The sequence below is a fragment of the Onychostoma macrolepis genome, chromosome 07, assembly GCF_012432095.1.
Source record: "Onychostoma macrolepis isolate SWU-2019 chromosome 07, ASM1243209v1, whole genome shotgun sequence".
In the NCBI taxonomy this organism is placed as follows: Eukaryota; Metazoa; Chordata; class Actinopteri; order Cypriniformes; family Cyprinidae; genus Onychostoma; species Onychostoma macrolepis.
Genome location: NC_081161.1, coordinates 44,626,925 through 44,634,136, shown reverse-complemented (window position 1 = coordinate 44,634,136; position 7,212 = coordinate 44,626,925). Strand labels below are relative to the sequence as shown.

General features: G+C 48.0%; 1 pseudogene; it reads left to right on the top strand.

The window, feature by feature from the left end:
* Positions 1-4,052: 4,052 nt before the first annotated feature.
* On the top strand, positions 4,053-7,000 carry LOC131543889 (uncharacterized; annotated as a pseudogene).
* The last annotated feature ends 212 nt before the right edge of the window (positions 7,001-7,212 follow it).

Below are 7,212 nucleotides of genomic sequence, written 5' to 3'. Positions count from 1 at the left end.
TTTCATTCATGTGATAAAAAGAAAAATGTGCCATTGTGTAGTGGAAGACCACTGCTATTTATTGGAAAACAAACAGTTAAAGCCATTTACCATCGGACATCATTCCAATTTATTAAACACTGTTGCTTGATTTTTTTTTTTTTTTTTTTTACATATCTGTCAATATCTGGATTTATTGGATTGGATTGGATTAATGTCTATATATGTTTGCTCAGCTTTTTACTATAAAATGATCGTTATATGCTTTTCCCCTTTGTTGTATAAACCTTAGACGGGTATAGCCCCATTCCTTTTCTTTTTTTTACAGTGATGAAAACAATGATTTTTTTTTTTTTTTTTTACGAAATCGCTTCATAATATAAGTACCTTATAATTTAGATTCATAATTCATTGGCTAAACACAAAGCAGCAATTGAGTATCTACACATTATTCAGATGTATAGCACAAAGTATCAGGTCTCTCTGTCCTCAGTGTCTATAGGGCTATAAGAGGGCAGATGTCTGATTTAATTACATTTACACAATTACAGTCTTTTAGCACTGAAATAAAATATTGATGTTCCAAAAAGTTTGTGGGAACACAAACACACACAAAATAAATAAATAATAATAATAATTGTGGTCTCTCATGTACAAGTTTATTCTGTTATAGTTTACTTCCAATCCTGTAAATGTGAAAAGGCTCCATTAATTGCTCCACAAAGGACGGAGGAAACACCTGAGGATCTTTATAAACCACACATTTTACATACATCAACACTGCATCTCACTTTATTAAATTTTATTACAAATTTCTTATTCAACCAAACTTCAACAACTGTGTTCATGAGTGAAATCTGATGACAGTCTGGAGCACTGAATGTTATTCTCAGCTTCTCGAAAGTCTTTATAATAGTGTTGTAAATTTGTAATTGTTTGTTAATTATACTCAGCCAAAATCCACCAACAGATCCATCTGCCTTTTCCTCTAAAGCTGACACTGACTATCGTGAAACACTGACTATCATGAAATGGCCTGAACGTTGCGTCAGTCTGTGAGCTTCAAGAGGAACTGAAACCTCTAAATATAAGTAAATAATCACAGAATTGTCATGATTTTCCTGTAGTTCAGTGACACATACTCATCTGCATCGACACAAAATAATGCTTCACTTCAACTTCTCATGAACTGCAGCTATTGGTTGATGAAATGCAGTGGTGGTCAGTAACGAACTTCGTTACTGTACTTAAAGGTGTATGTTGGATTGAGAGGTTGAACCAGGTATTGCAGTCCAAATTCAAAATATTGGAGATGGTTTTTTTCACCCGGCCCCTCCTCACTGCAGATTCTAGCTGAAACAGTGGCAATGCAGATACAGGTGTAGAGTGTAGAAGTTGGCATGCTTTCTATTTAGTCTGTAACACTGTAAACAAATGTGAGTTAGTTTTAAAATCATCAGAATAATTATATAAAATGTAGTTTTACCTGATGCAATGGATGCAGAAAACATTTCACTTACTTGGCTGCCCTTCAAACTGCTCATGTTCTACCTCAAACAGTTGTTTTTACCTGTTCCACACTGTTAGACATTTCTGTAATTTCCACAGTTATTTACTGTATATCACCCAGTATAATACTGCAAATTCCCTTTACAGTAAATAACTGTAATACCCTTTGCATCATGGGAATTTTCTGTGACGTCAGACCCCACATACAGAGACTTACTGTATTTTTAAAAATTGCTGTATACTACTGTAACAGTCTCTTTGGCGCCATTATACTGAGCTCGTTTGACACAATTTGCCCAACACCGTGTCTACAACGCCGCAACAGCTTGGGACCGACTACACTGGACGTGTTACATCGCTTCTAATGATTGGAAAATCCGTTTGTACTTCGTGTCAGAAACAGCGCGAGCGCTTGGAGTACATCTGTACATCAGAAATATACCGGGGCATCACATTACTGTCTGCATCCACTGTAGATAATATATATAATGGGTTCTATATTGTTTTTTATCGAGTCGCGCTGCGCCACTCGCGTCCGAGGAAGACACGGATCCAGCGGTTCTCTTTCATCATCTCGTGTTCGAGATCCACCTATGGGAAGGGCATCCGCCCCTGACCTCTGCAGAAGCATCCAATTGCACCAAGTCTGGCTTGACAGACAGGAGCGCGTGCCCAATACCGAGTAAGGACCCACCCCCTTACCTAACGCATAAAGGGACCTGCACGCACTACCCCTCCTCAGTTGACATTCACTTCTCGGATTTAAGCACGCGGAAGAAGCTCTTTCGCTCCCGGAAAACTGCAGCCATTGCTTCACTCTTCCGAAGAAGCTTCTGCGTCGCCGGCTTAAGGTTGCTTCTACCCAAAGCACTGACGATCAATATGACTCGGATGTCGGAGCGGGTGAAAGCATTGCATCCTGGGGGCCTCCCAGGGCATGCCTGCTCTCAGTTGGGCTGACCAGTCTGACGAGGGTTTACTCGAGGAAATCCTGCCCGGTATTTCCTCACTGGAATATGAGCCACCCGGCTCAGGCGAGGATGAGGATGCTGCTTTACTCGAGGGCTCGGACGATGAGGATACCATTCCATCTGCCCAAGCTCCCCCGGTTAGCGGCTCTGCTGCGTTACCGCATGCCATCCTTCTCGAAGTGTGTGAGCGAGCGGCTGCTCGTCTCAATGTCGAATGGCCGGCTCTCCAGAACGCAGCCGACCAAGAGAGGGATGTATATGACGGTAAGCTCCTAGGCCCCCCACCCGGCCCTAGGAAACAGCTTTTGCCTGTACTTCCCGCCTGCGCGAAACATATGCGCCACTACTGGAAGGACCCGCTTGATCTTAAACATGGTTTAACGGGTCTAGAGGTTAAAGACATGGCATCATGTGGTCTGGGTGACCCCCCCACCATCGAACCCTCGATTGCCAGACACCTTAATCCTTCTCAGGGAGGCCTACTGCCCCCAAGCCAGTCCTCCCAAATAAAATGGACCACTTCTCAGCCTCCGTCTTCCAGGCTTCTTACAGGGCTGCCGCCTTGTCAGTTCGAGCTCTTAATGTTTCCTCCCTCCTCTCAGCCTACCAAGCTGCGCTGCTGGAGGATATGAGTAAACATCTAGAGAAGGGCTCCCCATCGCCTACGCTTTGGAAGGAGATTGTGACGGTTAATGACTTGGTCCTTCACAACGCCCGTCAGGCCGTCCAAGCCGGCGGACGTTCTATGGCCCTCTCTGTTGTGGGAGAACGTGCTCTGTGGCTGAATCTCTCTGGTCTGCCCGACAGTGAGAAACGGCCTATAGCAGGAGCACCGGTGGAACCAGGCCAGGCTCTCTTCGGTCCCGCTGTTGCCCTCATGCAACAGCGATGTGATGATAAGAAGAAAGAGGATGAGGCTTTTAAACTCTGCCTGCCTAGGAAGGCCACTCCACATTAGCCCCCCTCACGGCCCCCTCAGACCCCTGCGGGACGACCGTATCAGAACGCGGCCAGGCCCAAGGCTCGCAACAGGCCACCTAGCCAGCAGCCTAGCCAGCAGCCCAACCAGCCGTCTAAACCTTGGGGTAGGATGTCTTTTGCTGCGGCCGCAGCTAAAAAAAACCCCAACTCTACCCCTTCGGATGGGAAGAGGAAGAAGCCTACCTGAGGTTCATTCTCAGGGGTCTCTCGGTCTAGGTTCTCAGGCTACCAGCCCATTGGACCCAAGTTTGAGTTTTTTTCCCCCTCCACCCAAGAAGAGGAAGTTCTCATCCCGAGGGCCCCCTTTCCCTCGTTCGGGTGCCCACCCTCAGTTCACTGTGAACATGCCACAGGTTCAGATGCGGCCCACAGAAAATTTCCCCCCTCAGTTTCCAGTTTCAGGGCTGGCGGGAAATTCACTGATAAAAAGTGCTCATCCACTGTCACCTCACAGTTTGCACAAAACACCTCTCACACACTCAATAAAGGCTTTGTCCCCTTTGTGTGTTCCCAAAATCAAACAAAAAATAAATCCAATAATGAGAGCGACCGCTCCTCAAAACACAGTTGCTTCTCAGGAAGCCAACTTGTCGCCCCTAAGTTGTCCACTAGATGGCGCCATTGTACCACATTGACCCGGCAGTGTTAGCAGCCCAAAGCAATCCTCCGGTTTGTGTGGGGACTCTTGCGAGTCATGTAACTGCATGGCAGTCTGTGTCGGCCCCCGAATGGGTGATTCGCACAATAATGACGGGGTACAGGCTCCAGTTTGCCAGGAAACCCCCACGTTTCAATGGGGTTATCTCTTCTCACGCGGAAGAGAAATCCGCTCACATTCTGAAGGACGAAATCTCCTCTCTTCTCGAGAAGGGGGCGGTCTGCGTGGTGCCCCAACATTTGAGCAGACAGGGGTTTTACTCCCGGTATTTTCTGGTCCCCAAGAAGGATGGTGCTCTCCATCCTATCTTGGATCTAAGAGTGTTGAACAAACATTTGACGAAATACAATTTCAGAATGTTAACACACGGCTCTCTTCTACATTCTATAAAAAAGAACGACTGGTTTACATCGGTCGATCTGAAAGATGCTTTCTTCCACATAAGCATTTATCCTCCGCACAGAAAATTCCTTCGTTTCGCCTACCAAGGCGTGTGTTACGAGTTCACAGTCCTTCCATTTGGGCTCTCCCTCAGTCCAAGGACTTTCTGTCTGTGCATGGAGGCGGGTTTGAACCCGCTAAGAACAGCGGGGCTCAAGATCCTGACTTACATAGACGATTGGCTGATTATAGCCGATTCAAGAGAGAAAGTGATGCAAAACACTACCCGTGTGCTCGCTCACATCACAACGCTCGGCTTCAGGGTGAATGTGAGGAAAAGCAATTTCACTCCTGCTCAGAATGTGATTTTTCTAGGTCTGGAGCTGAATTCCATCACAATGCGCGCACGCCTATCGCAAGAGCACATTCTCTCCTTCGTGAACTGCCTCTCGCAGTTCAGGGAAGGTGCGAGAGTACAGTATCGCACGTGTCTCAGATTACAGGGTCTCATGGCTGCGGCTATCCATGTCCTGCCTCTGGGCCTTCTGACAATGAGGGCGTTCATGAAGTGCGTTTTATCTCTTCATCTCAGCCCATTATGTGATCTTTGCCGCTCAGTCACAGTGAGGCGCTCCTGCACAGCAGCGCTGCGCCACTGGAGGAAGGCAGAGTTTTGCGTGCATGGGGCCCCCCTGGGGGCCATTATGTTGCGGAAAGTGGACAGACGCATCCTTGACAGGATGGGGAGCTACCCAGGAGGGCAGAACAGTGAACGGTGTGTGGCCAAGCACACTCCACTTAGCTCATATAAATTATTTGGAGCTCCTTACTGTTTGGAAGGCTCTGAATCATTTGCTGCCCCGTTTGTGCGGACATCATGTGCTAGTGCGTTGTGACAACACCACAGCCGTAGCACATATCAACCTCCAGGGAGGGATGCGCTCCTCCAAGCTTCATGCTCTAGCTCACAGGCTGTTAGTGTGGAGCAGGTGGCACTTTCTGTCGTTACGGGCGACCCATGTCCCGGGCGTCCTGAACAGGGGCGCAGATCTGCTGTCTAGGGGGAACCCACTTTACGGAGACTGGTGCCTCCACCATCAGATAGTGAGTCTGCTGTGGAAGAGATTCGGTCAGGCAGCCATCGATCTCTTCGCCTCGCGCGAAAACACCCATTGTCCTATGTTCTTCTCGCTACGGGACGAGAATGCCCCTCTCGGCGTGGACGCACTGGCCCACCCATGGCCCGACGCCCTGCTGTATGCATTTCCTCCTCTTTGTCTGATAATGCCAACACTGGTCAGGGTGAGAGAAAAGAGATTAACTCTGATTTTAATCGCACCCAGATGGCCCAAGGCTCCTTGGCTGGCAGAGATAATTTATCTTCTGTACGCTCAGCCATGGCACCTCCCATCGCGTACGGACCTCCTGTCCCAGGCGAACGGGGAAATTCTCCACCCTCATCCAGACAGGGTGGCTCTTTGGGCTTGGCCTGTGAAAGGACAAACTTAAACACATTGGGTCCTCCCCCTCGTGTCATTGCCACTATTCAGAATGCTAGAGCTTCTTCTACACGATCCCTTTATGATCGCAAGTGGAGTGTGTTCGAGGAATGGTGTGAAGAGCGCCAGCTGATTTCATATCAGTGCTCAGTCTCTGATATTTTGGGGTTTTTGCAAGACCTCATTGATGGTGGGAAGTCTTTTTCCACTGTTAAGGTCTATGTAGCGGCTATCGCTGCATGTCACATCGGATTTGATGGCACTACGGTGGGGCAACACCCCCTTATTCATAGGTTTATGAAGGGTGCCCACCATTCCCTTCCGATCACTAGAAGAGCAGTCCCGGAATGGGACCTCTCCATGGTACTGGAGGCATTGTCTCAAAAACCTTTTGAGCCCCTGGCGGATATCTCCCTTAAGTTTTGTCTTTCAAGACAGCTCTGCTTCTGGCCCTGGCTTCCGCCAAACGTGTCAGTGAATTGCATGCACTTTCCGTTCATCCCTCGTGCACTAAATTCTCTCTCAGTGGAGGCAGGGTTTTCCTAAGGCCCAACCCGGCCTTTATGCCTAAATGCTTTCCAGCATTCACCTGTGAGGTGATTGAGCTGTCTGCCTTTCATCCTCCCCCTTTCTCTTCTGAAGAGGATCGGAGGCTGAATGATTTGTGTCCTGTTCGTGCCCTTGGGGTTTACATCGATAGGACTAGCCTTTCAGAAAAAGCGACCAGCTCTTTATTTCTTGGGCCCCCCGAACACGGGGAATTCCATTTATAAGCAGCGCCTCTCTCACTGGCTCGTAGGAGCTATCTCGTTGGCGTACGAGTCTAGGGGAGTGCGGCCTCCAGGGGGTCTCAGAGCTCATTCCACGAGAGGCATGGCTGCCTCTTGGGCCCTGTTTAAAGAGGTTTCCTTGCAGGACATTTGTGCCGCTGGGCCTCTCCACATACGTTTGTCAGATACTACCGGCTTGATGTTACCCAGACCCCGGTAGCTCATTCTGTCTTAGGTGTGGGTTCTTCGTAGCCTTGTGCGGTTACACCCGTCACACCTTTTGGCCTGGGTTTTCCAGCCTGGGTTATTTATGTCCTTAAGCATGCCATCTATACCCCCAATAATATATATAATAAGGGAATATGTATATACAATTCATATTCCTTCATGATGTGCATTGTCAGACTTTAGGTATACATGTTACCACATGGCATTCCTTTATGGTCGGTGTGGCTTATGCATTT